The following is a 21,967-nucleotide window of genomic DNA, read 5'->3' as shown; positions in this document are numbered from 1 at the left end:
AAATATATGCAAGTCGTTGTATTTTTCTAGGAGGCTAATGTTAAGGAATTAAAATCATCTGCTTGTTTCACATGTTTTTCAGTAATTTACTAGGGAAGTCAGCAACCACTTCAGTTTTTTTCTGCTGGTAAAATAGGAAATGTGTGTTCAGGGAAAATAAATCCACTCTGACTTTTCTATCTAATTTCAGTTGTTCTATTGCCATTGACTCCAGTGTGTCACACTGTGTAAGAACAATGAAAATTAACACTGTGTTGGGGCTGCCAAATTCATTTCGCACAACAGTAATCACAATAATAATCAAAATAAGATATAATCACCCATGAGAATAGGCACAAGTGCAAGAATCAGAATCCCAAAGAAATCAGCCTCAGTCTAAAGAAAGTCAGACAAATGTTTCTGAAGACACTAATTATTCTATTCCATGCCTTGTTTTGTTTGTTTTCATGAGCATCTGTTATGTGGGAATACATTTTGTTTTACAGTTTTGTTTTTTCTTTTTTTTTTACAGGCAGATGTTTGTATTTTTTCATCCTAGTAATTGGAGGAGCAATTAGAGATAGTAACAATGGCAACAAGGAGGAAATTTGCCAGAATCTCTTAGTAAAATTGAATTTCCCCAGAAACTACCTGTGAAACAGATTTTACTCTATGTATCTAAGCAGAATACTATGGACACCTCCTTCACTCTTTGCCATACAATCACTTTGCCTGTGAAGCAGGTGAAAAATGATGCCATTTTTTGGGGGGAAAAAAGTTAAAAGAGATAAATCTAATTTGTGGCAGTATGTGGAAACAAATTTTCAGAGTTTTTCTTTGTATTTTATTTTCTCTTCTTTCATTTATATCCATCTATAAATCTCTTTTTTTTTAATTCTAACCCAAAGACTTCATGATCCTCAGATTTCATATGTATTGCTAGGACATACTCTGTTTCCATTCCCAAAGTTGCCTAAATATCCCAGAATCTTCTCATAGCTTCTCAGTGAGAATTTTGAGTGCATGAAAATATATATTCAGTGTTTTGCAGGATATTATGAAATACTGATGTGTTAAACCCAAAACAACTCAGCACAAAGTAACAATATTGTGAACATTTATAGACAATACTAAAATATATCCTTATGTGGACTTAAGGGAGCAGCTGAAAAATGTATGAGAGAAATAAATTCAAAACACTTGATACTGAGAATTATGCAACTTTAGGCTGAGGAAGATTTTCTTGAATAACATTAAAAGCAAACATGCAGAAAAGAGATTAAAAGGTGAATTGTGTAAAACTCCTTTTTATGGTATGTAAGATCATATGCAAACTTTAGAATTAAATGGTAAACTGAGAAGAGATATTTGCAATTTATGACCCATAAAACAGATAAAAATTTTATTAAGACATACAATGAATACAAATATCAATAAATTAAGTATAGAATATATGTAAGTTCCCAGAAATTTGAAAGGAAAATATATATAATCTGGGGAATATTAGATAAAAGTAAGAAATAGGGCATTTACAGAATATGTTAGTGAGTGACCAGTAAGCCTAAAGAGGTGTTCAATCTCACTATTGATCAGAGACACTAATGATAAACTACCTGTATTTACCCAAATAAACTTGAAGACAATTAAAAGTTGAACTAAAATCTAGAGGCAGTACACCATGAAGGGAAACCGCTCATGTACGTGGGTGTCCATGTAAGTAACAAATCATAACGAAGAGGCGTGAGGCCGTCTTGGTGAAGGGAAAGGCAGAGCCCGTCAGTCCACCCACGCTGCCTGCAGAGCTTTCTTTACACTGGTGTACAGGGAAGATATACAAGACTACACACTGTGTCACTGGCTGTATAATTAAAATATGGAAATAGTGAAAATATTGTTTAGTAATGGATGGATATGAAGGGATTCAGAACAAGCCTCCCCAAAATGTGTGCCACTTTGGCGTGTGGACAGTTTTTAAGTTGAAGGCAATCAAGACCCTGAGCACTCAAGAAAAGTGTTGCCCCTCCCTTAACTAGCTGGGAGAACCTCAGCTAGGGGTCTTCACAAGAATGAGAGTTTGTACCAGAAATAAATGTCATCAGAGCGACACATCCATATAGTGGAGCAAACATCTAATTACCAAATATCTGTTCTGCTTATTGCCCTGTGAACTACCCTCCTGCCCTCTGAGGCCCCAGGCCCCTATCCCACTCCTTAGCTCAAATGGCATATGTGCCTCAGTTTAGCTTCCTGTCTTTGAACTTCTCATGTATGGGGGATTCCCGTACATATGAAACTTTTTCTTCCCCAACAGATGAGTGCGGTGTAGTCATAAGAATGTGTCCTATATGGTAGTTAAGTCCTTCTATGATTAACCACATGGAAAACATTAAAAATAAAATGTTTATGAAAAGCCAGTTGCAAAATCCACTGAAATTTTGGTAACAAATGTATGCTTACAATATGACATTGTGTGTGGGGGGGGGGTAAGCAAAAGTAATGAGGCATATACCATAAATATATAATAGGGCCCCAAGAGGTTGGGATAGTGAGGCCGTGAATAGGAAGAAAAACAGATTGGAAAGAAAACAGTTACAATGTTACACTAAATGAGGTGTTTCAGTAATCAGATCTGATGGATATTATTATAATATTAGTATTATTTAGGGAAATGCTATTTTTGTTTATTAACTGAGTGTTCAGATTTACTCTTAATGCTCTGGAAAAAGAACAGTTGAAGAATGGATATTCTTGAAGAATACAGAGATGATTTAATGCCCATCCCAAGGAATCTGCTGTCTCTAGAGATGATAACAAAATTATACATTGAGATGTTATGATACATAGCAAAGGAGAGAAGCTCATTTTGGTAGTTCACAAGAGGAAACCATCATAATCGCCTGGAGAGAAGTTCTTTTAGAAGGATTTTGCTTATAAATCAGTCACTCATACAAATATAATAGACTAGATAAGATTTCAAAAAGAGTTAATGCTCCACATATTAAGTAAAGAATATTTAAAAGGGAGGTAGAGCATTAAAACACAGGAAAAGCATGCAATAAATTAAATTTAGCTTTTAGCTACTGAAGATTTTTAACTTTGTTGTCAGTCTATGGAACATTATAGTTTCAACAATTAATTGATTTGCTTTGCATCAGAGCTGAGAGAGGAGGCAGCTTTACAGATAAGAATTTTACACAAAATATTTCTCCTTTTTGGATATTTCAGTTTGCTCCTTCTAGAAATAAACCAGAAGAGAAGCCCAAATATAGTGTCTATATTAGCTTTCTCAGAATCTAAATTCCAATAGTGGTGCAAGAGAACCACATAGTAAATTCAGAGAAGGATGTGAAATGTGCCTCTCAAATTCACTAACTCTTAGTTAGTGAACTGGTTAAAATCTTAGTTTTTTAAAGATTACTAGTCAAGTATCACATCTGCTTTACTTTATATAGTAACTATGAAAATATGTTCGTGAAACACTAACTGAATACTGCTTGCAAATTCTGAGTTTATAAATTTATATCAACACGGATGTACATAGGCAGAGAACACTACATTTGGAAGTGTAACAGCATCTATTATATCAGTCATTTTCAAATGCCTTTTTCTTCCCCTGCTTGATTTGTGTTCCCTATTAGTATCTATTCTAGCATCGTGCTTTTGTTTTCTTCTGTACTCATCACCACTTGGCATAGTTGGTTGTCTATCTTCCCTGCCTACCCCCAGTAGAATATAATTTACATGAAAGAAGGGACTTCACTTTCTTCACTGCTATTGCTCTCAGCCATGCTAGAGGTCAATAAAGAATTATACTGGGCGCCTTAAATGTGTTAGTCATCACCCTCAACACTGGAGATACAGTGCTGAATTAAACAGATACAGTACTTGCTTTCATGGAATTTGCCTTTTTTTTTTTTGAGGGTGAAAATAAGTTATCAAACAAACATGAACATACCTGAAAGTGATAAATGCTAAAAAGTTAGCTATGTAACAAGAGAATTCTTTAGATGAAGGAATGACATAGTGATATTTGTGAATGATTGGTAGAAAGCCATCAAATAAATGGAGTCATTGTGGCATTAATAGATTATCAAGGACACGTAGAAAAATAGTAAAATATTCATATTGCTCTGATTATTACTCACCACTATTAGCCTGTATGAACACATTAAATAGAAAGATCAATTGGTTGTATCAAGAAGGGGAAAAATGAGGTGAAATACAGAAAGTGAAGAAATCTTAGAAAAAAAATGCTGGCAGTATAGTTCTATAAATCACTTTCGAGTGACATTTGGTTAACACTAAAACGTTGTTTCATGGAGAGAAATACTTTTTCCCTAGTGTTTAAAATGTTGTATTCCTAAATGGGTATAGTACCTTACAGAGAGGAGGACTTTTTTTATTGCATCCAAGTAGGTCCCCAATGTCCTAGTGCAGACAGTTTGGTATAGTACAAAACAATCCCAGGTTCTCATGTCTTTATGCTTACTTAACAATGTTTATAAAATCAAATTCGCCTCCAAGTCATTAATATTATTATTATGTATTTTATGTTTGTACATACATATGTATACATATATATATATATGTGTGTACATATATATACATATATATATATACCCTATACATGTCAATTTTATTTAAAGTTAATGAATTTTGTTCTATTTTTAATATCTTTTTTTTCTGTTTTTGCTTCATATTTACTCTTACAACTTTCATTAATGCAAATGAGGCATTTCAGTTGACCCCACAGTGTCACAAAATGTTTTGAGTAACTGAAACCTGTGAGTAATAATGTACCTATATTTTTGGGACAGGAGTCGGGTGGGTGGAAATGTCTCCAGATCTCTTAATTCCAAGATAGTATATACTATTTTAGCAGTGAATACAGAAATCAGAAATACTATAAATTTCCCTGGAAGCCCAGCTCTGATTCAGAGAGATGTATATATTAAATTATGCTTGTTATTGCCAAAGGTGTTGTATCTGAAGTTGAATTTCCCCAGTTTCTCAGAAGTGACAGTGAAGTTATAATCTCAGCATGTTCAGCATGCTTAATGAACTCCTTGGGGAGACCAGAATATCTGTAACACAATTAACTTCCCATTCTTATGTAAATGAAGGGTTTCAGAGTCCCTGATGGAAGCCTGCTTTTTGGCTACAGTTAGCAAATGTATGCTATTAAATGACACATGGAGCCTTAAGCTGAAATTTAGACTCCACTAATTTGTGCTGTGACATGTGCAAAGTGCTTTGGAGAAAATGTGAAACCCAGTTGTTTAAATGTAGTTGATGAAATAGGGATTATCACCCTTGGCTAAACTGTCATCAGCAGCCTGATCGCTTTTACCATATTCTGCAGTTACAGAAAGAATATTTGACGTCTCTCACTGGTAATATTTCCTTTAATATTACCATTCTCTCATTACATAATTGAAGTTACTTATCTCAGATAAAATGAGCACAATAAGAATAGCTTTTTTCTCAATCCACCTCAAAAGTGAATATTCATTCGGCCAATATTTACTGGCTAAAATACGTCCTTTTCTATAAAAACCCTAGAATTATACATAAGAATTATAAAAGTAAATAATATTAAGATATCAATTAGAAAATGTAATGAATGCACAAAATTAATATATTCCTTTTGGGTATTTTGTGACATGCATAGTATCTGGACAAGTTTTATGTAATTTACATGTTAAATCAAAAAACAAATCTGAACTAAAATTTGATTCTTTTATAGACCATGTAGGAATAATATTTAAAATAAAATCATCTAGCTGAAAAAGTATACCTATAAAAATGAACAATAAACATACTCCCAAAAGTCCTCCAAATACCTTTAAATATCAAGAAGTAGGATGACTATTTGATGGATAGAGGGGTTTTTTGGAGTAATGAAAGTCTTTTGTACTAGAAAGAGGTAGTTGGTTCCACCACCTTATGAATGTACTAAATGCCACAAAATCTTTCACTTTATAATGGTAGATTTTATGTGATGTGAATTATACCTCAATAAAAAAAATCAAAAATATATATCCAAAATATATTGTATTCACCTTAAAATACATATGGAATTTAAAATTAAGGTAAAATGTGCTTTTTAATTCTTAAAATTAAAAAATTCTTAAAAATTAATTTCTTAAAATTAAAGATAATATTTGATTCTGATAAATGCACTGCATAAGAATAATTTGTAGAATTTGAGTCTTACCTTCCACACTGGTTCAGAAAGCCTCCACAAAGCTCTATTTTTTTGTGCTTACCATTGAAGGCTTGATAGCTAAGAGAAAGTTGAACATCTATTCTTTCCATAAAAACAATGGCAGGCTTCAGTAAAAATTGAAAAAATAAAAGGCAACAGAATCTTTGAGATCTTTCCTTCTTTTTCCAAACCTCTTGAACCAATTTCTGCTTCATTCACAGATTCTGTTGTTCAAGATTTGTAAGATATTTATCAATGGTACCAAGGCTAAAAATGAAGTACTTCCTAATAATATGGAAATAACATGGCCTTGACTAGAATATAATTCTATCCAATATGGATCAGAACTAAACATTACTTTTAAAGGAAGAACAGTTCCCAGTAAGATTCAGATTCTGATCCCATTTCTGATCACTGTGTTAGGCATTAGTTCCATTATGTGGGTTTTCTTCCCTGCATGTGCAGTTTGCCAATACCAGCTGGGTGTCCTACAATTTAACACAATTCTTATGTTACCTATCTAGAGACAGCATCAGGTCTCACAGGGTAAGCACTCAGTCCCACAGACTGCCTCCACTTCAGACACCAATCACAAGACCAGGTTGTTAACTTTGCTTCTGACCTATGCCTATAAATCAGAGGTCCCCCACAACCTCCTTCTTGGGTTCTATCAGTTTCCTAGAGCTGTTTACAGAACTCAGAGAAACATTTTACTTACTAGATTAACATTTTATTACTATGGCTCTGGGAGTAAGGGAGTTCCCCACTCAGGGCAAATTCCTTAGGAATCTGATGAGACTGAAGGGAGACAAGGGAAAGGGACGGTTGGTGATTAAAGGTTTGTTTCTCATGGCTAAGTTTCTCTCCCCCATGCTGCTCCCTCTCCTAGCCCTGGCTGCTCAGCTCTCTCTCCCTCAGCTCACTCCCAAGTCCTCCCTCTCAAACTGTGGGTACTCCCCTTTCCCCACCCCTTCTGGGAGGAACTCCATGGGCAGGCCCCTGGTGACTGGTGGGTGCCTCACCAGTTACCTGCCAGGAACACAGAGGAGGAGAAAATAGCTTCTGCTCTCCACCCCTTGCCCCAGACTGGCAATTCCAGGAGGGACTGGTGGCTCTGCTGGTAAACTTTGATGTGCAATCAGGTCCTTATGTGCATATCACTATCAAGGCCAGTGGGGATTCTGTTCAAAAACTTCATTTACCCAACAATTACAAAATCTTGTAATTCAGGACCTTACAGTATCCTTTTCACTGTGAGTGGAGCTGAATTTTCCTCTCCTTGTTTCTGAATTTGACCAGGGGACTTTAGTTGGAAAATGAGAACCTAGCAGATCTGATGAAATCAGAGGATTTAAAAGAATCACAGGTACTGTGAACTTACCCTCCTGCAAGTCTGTTACTGAAATAAGAACCTCCTAGCCAAGGCCACAGCTTACTGGAAGAGGATAAGGGACTGTGGACCAGAATAGGGCCAAACTAACTGAGCTCAACCTTGATGAGCTAACTCCTAGTCAAATTTAAGAAGAGCACATAGGGCTGGTTGAACTCAACCAAAAATACAGTCATTGAGTTTTGTGGTGGATTGTTATATAGCAATAGTAACTGATACAGTGAAACATAAGCAAAAACAAGTGACACTATTTAGATCCTGGGTTAGAAGAGAAGCAAAAAAAGGAAGGAGAAGAAGAAAGTAAAGACAATAATCACAAGACAATAAGGGAAATTTGAACACTGATTGATTATTCAATGAAGTTAATTACTACTATCCCAGGTATGAGAAAATATGTAGTTGTCTTCATTAAATATTTATTCTCTTTTATATATACAATCTAATAATTATGGATGATGTGGTTGGGGAGGGGAGAAACCATTTCAAACAAGTATACAAATAAGTTGAAGTGGATGGTTAGTATACAGAGATCTGATATATTATTTTTTCTATGTTGAATGTCAGTAGAAATTTCTGTAATAAACTCATAAAGCAAAATCCATAGTGGAATGACAGGAAAGGTCAAGAGATATATTTGCTGCTATCATGGAACACTACATATGCATTAGCCAGAAATGGTCACTCAAGTAGTACACAGGGTAGCAGAACCCAAACTCTATTATCACATACATTCTGAGAAAGATAACATTATGGGCAGAATGTAGAGACTTTAAGATCAGCAAAGTACACATTTTTACTACATTAGTCACTTAGTGGTTTTGTGACCAAGTATTTTACTTTTTGAGTCACAGTGAATTATTGATAAAATATACTTTGCAAATCAATGAGTTAAATTAAATAACAGAAATAATACAACCAGTAAGTTATATGGCAAATTACATTTAAGTAATAGAGATTGTACTATTATTGAGGTAATCTATAATGTCTGTGATGTATATAGGGAAGTTCAGCTTCTTGTAATAATATCACTGAAACCATTATAGATTATATCTGTATTACTATGTATAGTATCTGATAAACAAAGCTATAATTAAAATTTAACTTGGGATAAGATGTAAAAATGTACATGTCTCTAATTTTTTATATTATATTGATCTAAAATCTAATTTTCAGTGTGTGCTGGTAAACATTCTTGGGAAGTGGCAATACGTATTTTTATAATATACCTTCAGTATTTACCTCCCTTATTTGTTTTGGCATCATGGATATTTTTCCTGTAGGTCAATTGTCTTTTCCAACTTTTGAAAGTCAAGAACCAAAATACCCACAATTAACTGCTGGTAGAAAAACCATTCAAAATTTTTCTTTTGTGTCACTGATGTTTTTAAAAGCACTTAAAAATGCTTTGTAGAGACTGTTAATCTGTAAGTGTTTACTTTAGACCAAACTAGAAAAGTTCAAAAAGAAATACCTAACTTGAAATATTTTTTACTTATGAAAGGTAGGTCAGCTTAAGGTGGAGATTCCTAAGAAGGTATAAAGTGTTTTTGACAACTTCTATGTTTAAAGCAAGGGGTTGAGAGACAAAATGAGGAAAGAGTATCTTTAAAGTGCCACTCTATAGTTCTTTGTCAATTGCTGTGTAATGTAATAATGTATATTTGCCAAAACATTTAAGAACATTCAAGTCTGCTATAGAAAAGAAATAAGTAAGAGGAAAAAATAAAGAGAAAAGATAAAACTAAGTATATGATGTAATATGTAAGCAAATAGCTTTTAAGACACAAATGAACCTTATAAAATGTATGAAGTAGTGCCATAGAATGTAATCTCCAAGTTATAATACAGATGAAATAAATAGACTGTATGTGAGTAAAACTGAGGTGTAAGCAAAGTAATGAATTATATTTAGGAAGGGATGGTAGTAACAAAAAAATCCTAAATATTCGTAAGGGACAGTTCATGTCATTTCATAGTGACAGCTAGTACCTCCCTAAATTAGCCACCCAGCAGCTACATCCATTCGGCCCATATGTCTCCTGCCCGAAGCACAGCTCTAACATCATAGCCACTCCTCAGGCTATTTGCAGATTACAGTTGTAGCCAGATGCACTTGGCTTGGTGTCTTTTCAACTGAACAAGTGTGATTGGCTTTATACATCTGCAGCCACTAAGGCCTCTCGTTTACCACAAGCTTGAATCCTCAAAATCACACAATTAGTGGGGAAAACTGATGCAGCAGAGAGAGGAACAAGACATGTGGATACTACACAATATAGAAGTCAGGAAAAGTGGTTCTTCCAACCTGCTTACACCTATCCTAAACATGTTAGCCGACCCATCTCTTTCTGCCCCTTTGCTGCTTGCTCTGTTTTAAATATATTCACCAAACCATGCAGTTCAAATTCAGATTACTGGTTTATGATTCTTTCTGTGTATATATATATATATATATATATACACACACACACACATATATATATACCAAATATATGTACATATGTGTATGTATACATATATGTACTGACTTGCAAATATATATTACATTTTTTATATGTTATATATAAAATATAGTATGTATAGAGATACATAAAACAATTTTAGATGTGGTACTTTTAGAAAATACTAATAGGAATGTGCTATTTTTATCACATTTTATTGAAAATTTAAGTTGAAATTTTTATTTTCAAACCAATAAAATTTGAAGCCTGGCTACATATTGCAGCCTGTATTTTTTTTAATCCTAATTACTTTTTCTTAAAGTAACACAAAACAGGTCTGTGTTAATGTAATGTGTTATACATATTTAATATATTGTTGTAGCACATTATTTATGTTATCATTAATCCAACCTCTTCACTTTATTAAGAAGTTCATTCAATTTTTTCAGGGTGAGCGTTGCTATTTAGGTCACAACATGTCTGAAGGAACCACGTCGCATGTTGTACTGTATTCCTCTCAGGCTATTTGGCAGCTTTGTGAACAGCCAAAACACATTTCCATTCATCTCTATGGTTGGTGGCTAATCAAACTTCATTTTAGCAAGTGAAAATCTCTGATTTGTTCACAAGAAGTCAGAGTAGCAGAATACAACCTACAGAGAAGCCTCAAATAATTTTGACCAATTACTAATTATTGAATATTATATACAATAAATTATTTTAACAAATATTTTAAGCAAATATAACAAATATGATGAAACATTTTTAAAACTTAACAGATTCAAAATAATACAAAATTAAAACCACAGTTTGATTACTGGGTAATTCCTCAGATAATCTGATGCACCCATGTTACAAAGTGGCTTGTTTTATATTAAAGCATTTATGAGCTTTTTGGCAAAATAGTCTATGCTTTTCTTACACACTATAAATTAAGCTCAATAGCTCCATAAAATATTTTTATCCAGTGGTGATAGAGACCATAAAACTAGCTAAATAATTAAACAGTTCATTTTGCTTCAGAACTAACTAGTCTTATAAAGATCACTTAGGGAATGCCATTTTTATATTTTTTTCCTAATGCCAAATTTCTTTTCTGGAATCTTAATGCCTTTTTTGTGAAAGATTATTTTAAATCTCATTTAAAGCTATTAGATTTCTCTAATGAATATTTTAGAGGTATGTCTCATGGCACTCTTAAAATTTTTAAAAAGGAAAAACTCTCTTTCATGTCAAGAAACTGAATCATTACTTAATTCATTCAGTTATTTTAATCAAGGTTTATTGCATGTACAATTTTATATATCAGTCTATAACAATGTATTTATAAGGCATTTTTATATGCCATGACCAAACTGTGAAAAGTGGAATGAACATTGTAAACTTAAAAGCTACATAAAAATTATTTTATATAAAACATCAAGTCATTATTGCATATTGATTATATTAATTTTATTGAAAATAAATATTTTAGTTAGTTTTAACAAAGATAGGCTGGAAGTTTTATGACATAAAGAACAGAGAGTCAAAATTAGTTATAATTAACTGAGCTGCATATTAGTTTGCTAGGGCTGTCATAACAAAGGACCAGAGCTTAAATTATATTTTCTCACAGTTCTGCAGGCTAGAAATCTGAGGTCAAGGTGTTGGCAGGACTGGTTTATTCTGAGGCATCTATCCTTGACTTGTAGAAGGCAACTTCTATGTCTTCACATGGTCACCCTGCTGTCACTGTCTATGTACAAATTCCTCTTCTTACAGGACACCAGTCATCTGGATTAGATGCCATCCTAAACAACCTCATTTTAACTGGATTATCTTTTTATCTTTTCAGAGACCCTATATTCAAATGCAGTCACATTCTGAGGTCCTGAGAGTTAAGACTTAAGCATATGGATTTTGGCGGAGGGGGACACATGATAGTTGCCCGTAAGGAAGATAAATTGCATTTTATATTAATGTTTATATAAATGATGATTATAAATTCAATTTACTTTTTTGATCTGGAGAAGCATGCATCTCTGAGTGTCTGCCTGGTGCCCATACTGTTTATGAACAAATTGCCTAAATAGTTTTTTACTTAAACCATCAAGAAGCACAGACTTACCTTTTGCATTAGTCTGGGTTCTCCAGAGAAACAAAACGAATACGTAACAAATGTATGTATACATGCATGTTTATTATAAGGAATTGGCTCACTCAATTATTGAGCATGAGATGCAGATGTGCAGGTGAGTGACCCAAGAGAACTGATAGTCTACTTCCAGCCTAAGCCTGAATCATAGCAAAACCAGTTGCCCCAGATCAAAGACGGCCAGGCAGAGAGAGCAAACTCTCCCTTACTCAGCTTTTGTTCTGTTCAGGCCTTCAGATTGGATGAAATTCATAGTCATAGTGGAGGGCAAATTGCCTTGTATGACCTACCGATCCAAATGTTCATCTCACCCAGAAACACCTTCACAGGCGTATTCACAATCAATTTGAACCAAATACCTGGGCCCAGTCACATGGACACCTAAGACTAACCACCACACCCCTTACCTCCTACACTCCTCTCTCCCAACACAGTGGCAGATGGATTTCGTGAGTTCTAAAGGTTTTAAAATTTTGAGGGCCACTTTGCAGGAAAATTTTAAAATATAGTATTAAAAAAAATAATAATTTAGAATGAGAAAACAAATCACATCCAAGAGAACCTTTAAAAACGGTAAATGATAGTGATCACCATGAAGAGACTAACTAGTTCCACTGTTTCCTCCCTACGGCTTTCAGGGAAAACAATGTCAGTCTGGATCCAGAAAATACCAGATCAATGAATATAACACAATAATATAACAAGAAAATTATAAATAAGCAATTACATGTACTATCAGAAGAAAATCGGAGGTATTGATTGGGTATGAGATAAATATATACATGTATATATATATATAAAATGTATATGTTATATCTGAGATATCTCTAACATCTATCGTCAATCTATCATATATCAAATATACTGTTCAGTTCTACTAAGAAAGCTCTTTCAGTGCCATCACGGGTCTTAACAGGAACCCAGGTAAACTCCAGAACTTGACAAGGCATGACTTTATTAGAGAAATGGAAAACTCACGAGGCCAGTCATCAGGTCAAGTGCCCATGAATAGACAGGTCAGCAGTACCAGAAGATCTGTAGCACTTGGCATGGACTTCATTTCATGGAATAACAACTTCCCACTGTGGGTCTCCATAGGGAATTTGTGTTTTGCATTTAGAATCTCAAGGACGTCTCTTGCTCCCACAAAACCAGTTAGCCAAAGTAGCAGCAGGTGAATCTGTTAAGGGTTCTTCAACCCCAGGATGCTCTTTGTACTTTAGTTTGCTGCTAGCCCACAATCACTGGCCCTCTTCATTTGTTCAAATGATCCAGTCTTTCTTATAATAACAAACCTTGTATTCCTGAATAATCTTTCAATCCTAAAGAGAATGTAGCTTCCAAAGAGACGATGCAGCCACTACATTATCATTCCTCTTTGGGTAGAATAATATGTCTCTTTGGGGGCTATGAGGACCGTGGGACACAATAGCCATCCTGTTCTTAGCTTTATCTGGGACTTGTTTGGTCCAAAGAGCCTGACTCCTATCCCCACAGATGCCTCGTTGACTCTGATTGTTGAACTCTTGTTGATTGTCACCCCCACAAGGCCATCGCAACCCTAAAAGTAACCCACTGATTCTTTTCGGTTTTCACAAAAGACCTTGGCCCAAAAAAGTGTGGAATTCATTATTTCCTGGTCATCAATGGCAGGCCACAATCATCTTTTAAAGTCTACCATCAACAATATAATGAGTCAGAATTAATTATTCAGTATATGAAAAATAAAATAGTTGAAATGTGAAATAAAACAGGATAAAATGGAATTCATTCAGCTGGTGAGAACTAAAACAAAATTGAGAACATGCCCTAATGAAATATTTAGCCAACATATTTATATCATTCCTGTGTAGCCTGAGTTACACTCCTTACACTATTTCTTATAGCCTGAGTTTAACGTTAAATTCAATAATTCTTCAAGGTTCTGAATTTGCTATAGCATATTATTAATGTGGCAGCAATACTCAGGCATGTAGGACTTCACAGAAGTCCTTACATAATTTACTCTTAAATATGTTTTTCCTGACAAAGTTTAGAAAAAAAAAAACCCTCTTCACTACTGTAGATGACTCATGAATATTTAAAATACTTGCTAGCTAGTATTTAAAATACTACCACTAACACAAATAATTAAAAAGCAGAAGTAAGGTTCATTTTAGTCAAGAGCTCATCCATCTTCTTGCACAGGAATGGTCATGATTTGTTTTGACTGCATTCCATACAGTGGAAATACTGTTAATAAGCATTTCAAAAGATCGAATATCAGGAAACTAGAAGCAGAAGATAAAAATGTGAATCACTTATGTCTGAAATTAAATAAACAGTCTTTGTAAAAGTAATAGTCATCATGTTAAAACAGCAAAGTGATTTCAAAGATGAAATCATATGTTTGTACAGGTACTGATGATGGCTGATATATTAATTTTTTATCAGAAATAGATTGTTTAGAAAATAGAACCATATGCATATTTTTTTATCAGAAGTGTCTGTTAAGTGACTTTTAATTGAAAAAGAATAATATTTTTTTGGACAAAATTACTTAGTATACTTTTTAAGAAAAATAACCTTTTTTGTTTATTTTACAGAATAATAGTTTGTAAAAGCAGTTTTTATTGTATATGTATATGACCCAGTTCATTTCCAAGTATCTCATGAAATAATTCACCTTTGTTTATCAAAATGCAAGTCTTTCACACATTAGTTGAAATGGATTCTTTATACTTTTTATGTCAAGATCCCCAGTTCTTTGTATGATTGTAATTTATTACATCAGAAATGACTAAGATGTAACTTTAATAAATTTATGTTAAATCAGTGATTTATACCTGGAATAGATCAAATACAGAGATTTGTTAAAATACTCTTTAAAGGAATCTTCACTAGTGAAGGTGAAATTAAAGGAATATTAAAGGGACTGGATTATTTTCAGACTGAAGAAATTCTGTACTATTGAATAAATACTAATAGATTCAGATTTACACTTATTGAGGACCAGTTATGTTTCATACATTGAGTAAATTTGTGTTGCTTGTCCATTTCATATTCATAGCAATACTGTGAAATTGTTTGATCATATTAAGTGAACTAGTAGTATGGTGTGGATTTGGTTTATTTTTTGAGGGCCTGTAAGAATTCATGGCCTCACTTTATTTATACATTTGAACCTGTTTCTCTATCTCTATCTGTTGAAATCTATTCATTTCAATAATTCCCTCTTTGCTTAAATATCAAAGTTGGAATCATTTGTTTAGAAATGGAATGCCTACTGATAAACAGTCACCAGCTGAAGCTGATTTTACTTATATAATCTTTCTTACATCATCTCTTCATTTTTATGTCAACATCAACCTTCCTTTTTATACATCAATTGCTGGCCATTTGGGAGGACTTCTAACTGATTTCTGTACTGATTATGTCTTATTTATATCCATTAATCATACTCATGACATAACAAACTGTATCCTATCCTCAGAAGACTACAATATTTATCCATTGCCTATGAAAAAGGAGAAAATGTAAGATGTATGTTTTACAGTACTATCTCTATCACTTTCTTAGATTATTTTATTCTACACAGAATATGTTTATCACTACCATCTCTATAACTTTTCTCATGTGATTCTTGATCTAAATGACCTTTATCATATGATTTAAAAATCCATACCATCCCTCAGTGCCTAGCTTAAGTAATTGTATTCAATAATTTCCTTTTTGATAAATAGTCAACAACTGAAGCTGATTTTACTTAATATAATCTTTCCTCATTTGCAGTTTTTGAGCCATGGATTAGAGTGAGTCCATAATCTGCCATTTACCTGTCCACAGTAAGCATCATCATTGATAATATTTAGGAACTTTTATGGAAAATTGGTGGTGCTATTATATTCAGTCATGGAATTAGTGGATTTTCTTATTGACAAGATGATGTCGCATGTGGTGTGAGTTGAGGTCCAGTTATGTGCACAGGACTATCTTATAGTGTATGAGTGATGTTTTAATGTTAGATTATATACATTTACTTAAAATTGTAATATGAGAAGAGTAAGCAACTTGTTTTTTTAACTCAATTTTTCTAATTATTTTATTTTAATCAAGTTATTGTTTTTAAATGTGTGTTTTAACATTATGAGCTGAATAGGGAAGCAAAATTGTATTATTGTTTTTAGCCCAAATTTACTGATGGTAAAAAAGCTTCTCAAAACTTTTCATTCAGAGGAAAGATACAGTCCTTATGAATGTAACAGAAGTAAACGAACTAATGATAATGAAAATGATTCTAATAAATGAAGACCAAAGTAGTTCATACTAGTTTTAATTGGAAGGTTTTTTTCCTCATATAGCTAAGTATTGTTCTTGTAGCCATAACTTGTAATGAAATGCTAAAACTGTTATTTGCAGGATGTACTAGCTAATTGTGCAATAGAATCATCAGATCTGAGGTAGTATTTAGATACAAAATATACAAATAGACTTAAAGCCAGTAGATTTATTGAAAGAATGAATGCTGAAAATCTGTCAGAAGCATATCTTCACTACTTAACATGTAATATTAATGCTTTGCAGTTTTCTTATAAAGCAACTTTTCTTTTCTAAGAAGGAATATATATATATATATATATATATATATATATATATATATATATACAATTTCTGAGACATTACTAAGAAATTCTATCAAAGAAATATTCCTGGAAATGTTCCATAATGACTGTGGCAAAGGGGCTAATTCAAGTCCTATTTTCCAATGAGTTTGTAGCTCAATTCAGGAGCTGTCTAATAACATGAGAGAGTGATATACAGGACAAACAAACTTAACAAAATACTTGGTAATTATGTAACTTAGGTATGATGGTGTTTACAGAAAAAAAATTAGTTTTTCCTCATTGTAGTGCCAACAAACACAACTATCTTTGACCTATATAATGAAAGCTTACATTACCAGCAAGTGTTCGGAGTGTAAATTTTGTGAATGAAAATATTCTGATAATGCAGCTGCAATGGTAAGAAAATATTCTGGGTAGTTACCAGTTCAAGAAACTTGCTGAAAATTCAGAGCAATCAATATATCTCTTCCTTGATCAAGAAAATCATGATAAAAACAAACAATAAAACATCAGCTGAATTCAAGAAGAACCTAGCAAACTGCAAAACAAATATATTAAATTTGGACTTTTCCTTTTATGATTAGCATATGATCCTTCATAACTATTATCACATGCTTAGGTACTGTGGTTACTAAGTAGAAATTTCTGGGATGAATCTCCTGTATAAAAATAGATGAGTTTGGTCCCAAATTTGAACAAAACAAACCAGTTCAGATATATCAACTGGACAATTGGACTTGCTTATTAATTGATATAGTCAATAATTTTAATGAATGTATAACCTCCATTCATGAAAGGAAGACAACATGATTTTCAAAAGCAAAGATCAAAAGGATATTTGTCTTATTTCTTTGCTACACTGTAGCCATTTTCATATACTCTGAACTGGTAACGTAGACCCTACATGTTCATGCTTTTGCAAAGGGATAAATGAGTGAATATATTTCCAAAGCATTTGCAGTAAGCAATTAATACAAAAAAATGGTTACAAGAGGGAGTTTTGAGTTCTGGTTACATCAAGTAGCAGAAATAAAATCAGATGTTTGAAAGACCAGGGTTTCTTCATATTTTTATGACATTATTGAGATAGTCTACAAATTGATCATAATAATCAAAGAAGTAAATGGTGAACCCTAAACGTTTTCTGTTTAATACAATATTTTTCATTTTTTTTCAAACTTAAACAGGAGCATCCACATATTAGGAATTTATGATCTGAAGAATCAATTTATTTCATTGAAAGATTTAAATTTAATCCTAACTTTTCTGGATAAATTGTGAAACTACTTCTAAAAAAAGATTGAAATACATCATACATTTCATTTTAGATAAAAGTTGAAATTGATGATACTAACCTTACCATATTTGCTTTAAAATATTTTCTTTCATCCCCACTGATGTATCACTGTAGGTTGGTTTTGTGCTTTGATTGTTATTAAACAAAGCAAACCAGTTCAGATATGATACAGGTTCTACTTTGTTTTCCTTTTTCCTGTCAGGTTTGTTCAAATTGTATTTATTGAAATGTAATTTTATGTTTGTTGATTCCAATAATAAAAAGTAGCTCTTCTATTTTATATGCCTGTTTAAACTCATTTCATTTTTCTTATAACTGATTTCCATTTTATAAAGGTATCAGTAGGACAGAGAGAAAATGATCTTTCACCACTGAGTTACTCTCATTCCTTCTCTGTGCTGTGGTAATATGTATATTTGTCTTATTTCTTTGCTACACTGTAGCCATTTTCATATACTCTGAACTGGTAACGTAGACCCTACATGTTCATGCTTTTGCAAAGGAATAAATGAGTGAATATATTTCCAAAGCATTTGCAGTAAGCAATTAATACAAAAAAAACGGTTACAAGAGGGAGTTTTGAGTTCTGGTTACATCAAGTAGCAGGAAAGAATCATAAATTTGTAAAGTAGCTGGGATGAAGGATGATTTATAGGCAACTGGATAAATGGAGTGTTCAAGACATTTAAAGTTAGTCAAATTTTGGCTTTTTAAAAACTATGCTAGCTAAACAAAATACTGCTTCAAACTCAGTTTATCTTGCTGGTTGTCTTTTCAGGACATATGGTTAGAAAATGGGTTTGTATGTAAATATTGGAGACAAAATGATCTTGTCTTTTTGACCTTCCTTATTTTCCAAAAATCTCCTTTAACTATTGTATCTAACCTGTGTTTGTAATATATATCCTCGTGTGTTTATCTCTCATCTACCTATCTCTAAATAGATCTGTAAGTCCTAAATCCACATCTCTATCTACAACCAGTCTCTTCAGTTGTAATTCTGCATTTCCAATTCCCAGCAAGGCTCTGTCCACCTGATACCCAGTCTGCATCTCAAACCCCACAGACTTAACCTGAACTCATCATCTTTTTCCACAAGCCAGTTCCTGAAGATGAATTTTACATTTTTATTAGTACCATAATCTTTTACTCATTCAGATCTTCCAACTTGTAGTCATCTCTGCCTTTTATTACTACCTTTTCATACACCCTATTGGCAATACCGCAACTTGCCCAGTAGCGCTTTCTTCTTTTATGACCTGCTTGCATAATTTCTGACTCCAATGTCCTTCAGCCATATTCATATGTGCAGATCATACCAAGATTTTAAAGCCCAGGTACAATATCAGGACCTGCCTAGTCTTCCCTGATCCTCTCAGTATGAAGCGGTCACTCCCTCACTTTACTATTTTAACACTCCATTTTAAACATCTTTTGACACTGCTTTAGGAACAATTTTACTGCATACTGTCATTTTCTTTGGCGGCAGAGGCTGTCATTTTCTCTGTATATACTGTAACATCATGAAAAATCTCTCACTGGCATGTTCTAAAATCAAACTTTGCTGAATGAAATTTTAGCAAAGATTTCTTAAATTATGTTTCTCCATCATTTTAATCTCACATAGAGGAGGGAAAAGTATATATTTGAGCCTTTTTTGGCTTAGACCACAAAAGTAAGCAAATATAAAGGGTCATCTTGCCATTGAAATGCTGATGATTGGAAAATACAATCTGCCACATCATGTTACATCCTGAATGTATGAATGAACAAAAGAAAAGAGAAGCAGAACATTTCTGCCAAGATAGCAGCTTGTGGAAAACTTTGTGGTTATTTTGTCACCATTCATCACATCTTTATTAGCTGCCATTCTGGTTCCAGGAGCAGAATACAGTTTAGCCTACCTGCGCCAATCAAAACAGTCCCATTCCCCAGACAACGGATGGCTTTCAGGTTACTGAAGGAAAGAATATAACACAGACCTTGTTTTTGAAGTGGGTTTAGAAAGTTTAAAAAACAATTTTTAAGAACAGATAGATTGATTTTACTTTGTGTTTTAACATATTTTATAAAACTAATAGTGGAATTTTGGATAGGATGATTTCTGTTCTTCTCATACTTTTTATCTCAGAATTTCACCACTACTTAGCAGTCATATTTTATGCACTACAGGAAAACTAAGGTGGACAAATAATTAACAGAGCATCTTTCATCCTCTTTCTTAGAAATGGGTACTCTTTAGTTAGTGCTCTCTAACCCAAAATATTTATAAATATGAATGATTTTCCAAAGGACTCCAATTGCTGAGGAGAGGCCAGAGGTCTTAGGCAGTTCTGTCCTGGGGCATGCGCTAAAGGAGATTATGTTGCCTTCACAGGTGTTAAGCAATTTTATGACTCGTAAACTGTAATCCTGGATAAAGTGTGTTTTGAGATTAGCAGCGGGGGTTTACTCTTACTGCTGTTGTTATTTTCCCTGCTGGGTAAAAACTAAGTATCATCTTCCCAGGTGACAAATAGGTCCCAGCAAGGCAATAGCCACTAAGTCTCTTAGATGTAGCTTCCAAGTATTACGGACATAATTGGCAGAAGCTAAAATATTGTGAAAAAATTAAATGCCCTTATCTACCTGAATAAAATGGATTAAGAGTCTCTGCAGTGATTACATTGTGGAGGCATCTCTTCTTACTCAAGCAATTTCTAAATTCTCCTCAAGTGTCATCTGAGAGTTAACCTAGTCTTGGAATATAGACCTTATCCTTTTTCCTTCAACCAATGGGGGGGACACTAGAGCAAAAAAGAAAAGATTATAACCCCCAGCAAGGTTTAGATATGCTACCTTTTTTAATGCAAAAGTTATAACACAATAATATAATTTACATTCAAAGTGGTAGATATGGAAAGAAACAACATCAAATTCACTTTTTTTCCCTTGAGACATAAAGAGGGAATAAAGACTAAGAAGTAACAAAGACAAATCTTGTTCCTCAAGGTTTCTGGATCTTATGGTTTTTAATTTGATATTAGATATCTCAAAGGATAACAAATATTGCACCTTTTTTATAGACATACTTTAACAAACCACCATTCTTTTACGCGTAGTCTGTTTGCTTTTCTCCTCTCTAGTTATGGCAAATCTATAAAACCAATTGTCTTTGTTTTCAGTTATTAAAGAGGTTTTTATTTTCCAGTGGCTATGGCTATGGGCTGGTAATACTGCTGGGTGTACATGAAGATTATTTGTTCCTCATAAGACTTTTTTTAGCATGCCAACCCCAATACTGACACTGTTACCTAGTCTGCTCAGTAGGCCAAAGTGTGTGTCTCCCCAGGCACAGTTTTAAGAAAATTTAATCCGCAAGTGCCTTTGCACAACCTTGAAAGGAAACTGTACACCCAATTCTGCATCCTTGTTATCCCCCACAGCTTGAGGAAACACCACTGTTAACTGATTAAGGCAGTATTTGTGGTGGCAGAGGACAAGAAACCAACCAAAAGAGTCCTCTGAAATTTAATTTTGTCCTTTGTACCCAGGAAGAAATCCCATTGAATTTGGAGGACTCCAGTTCAAAGGTCACTTTATTAATCTCAGTTAAGACATGTTTTGAAAATGTTTCATTAGAAAGCTTGTATTGTAAGAGAATTTCTCGACAGATAAGGAATAACTGATGGTAAATGTAGTTAAGAAATGTATTGACAATGTAATGTGATATTTATCACATTTCTCTGTTGAATCTATTTGGATGAACAGATTCACTTAGGATTCCATCAGGGCCTTTGAAAGAGGTTTCACTAACTGTAATTTCAGTTCAGTTGCAATAGGCAAGACTTCTAGTTTCTATATCATTTCTTTATGTCCCCATTTCCTACAGATTTTTCACTGTCCTAGTTGGCATCCTTCCCTTTGGGTTGTTT

The sequence above is a fragment of the Manis javanica genome, chromosome 9 (assembly GCF_040802235.1).
Source record: "Manis javanica isolate MJ-LG chromosome 9, MJ_LKY, whole genome shotgun sequence".
NCBI classification, from domain to species: domain Eukaryota; kingdom Metazoa; phylum Chordata; class Mammalia; order Pholidota; family Manidae; genus Manis; species Manis javanica.
The sequence above is the reverse complement of the archived record's forward strand: the minus strand, read 5'-3'. Positions refer to the sequence as shown.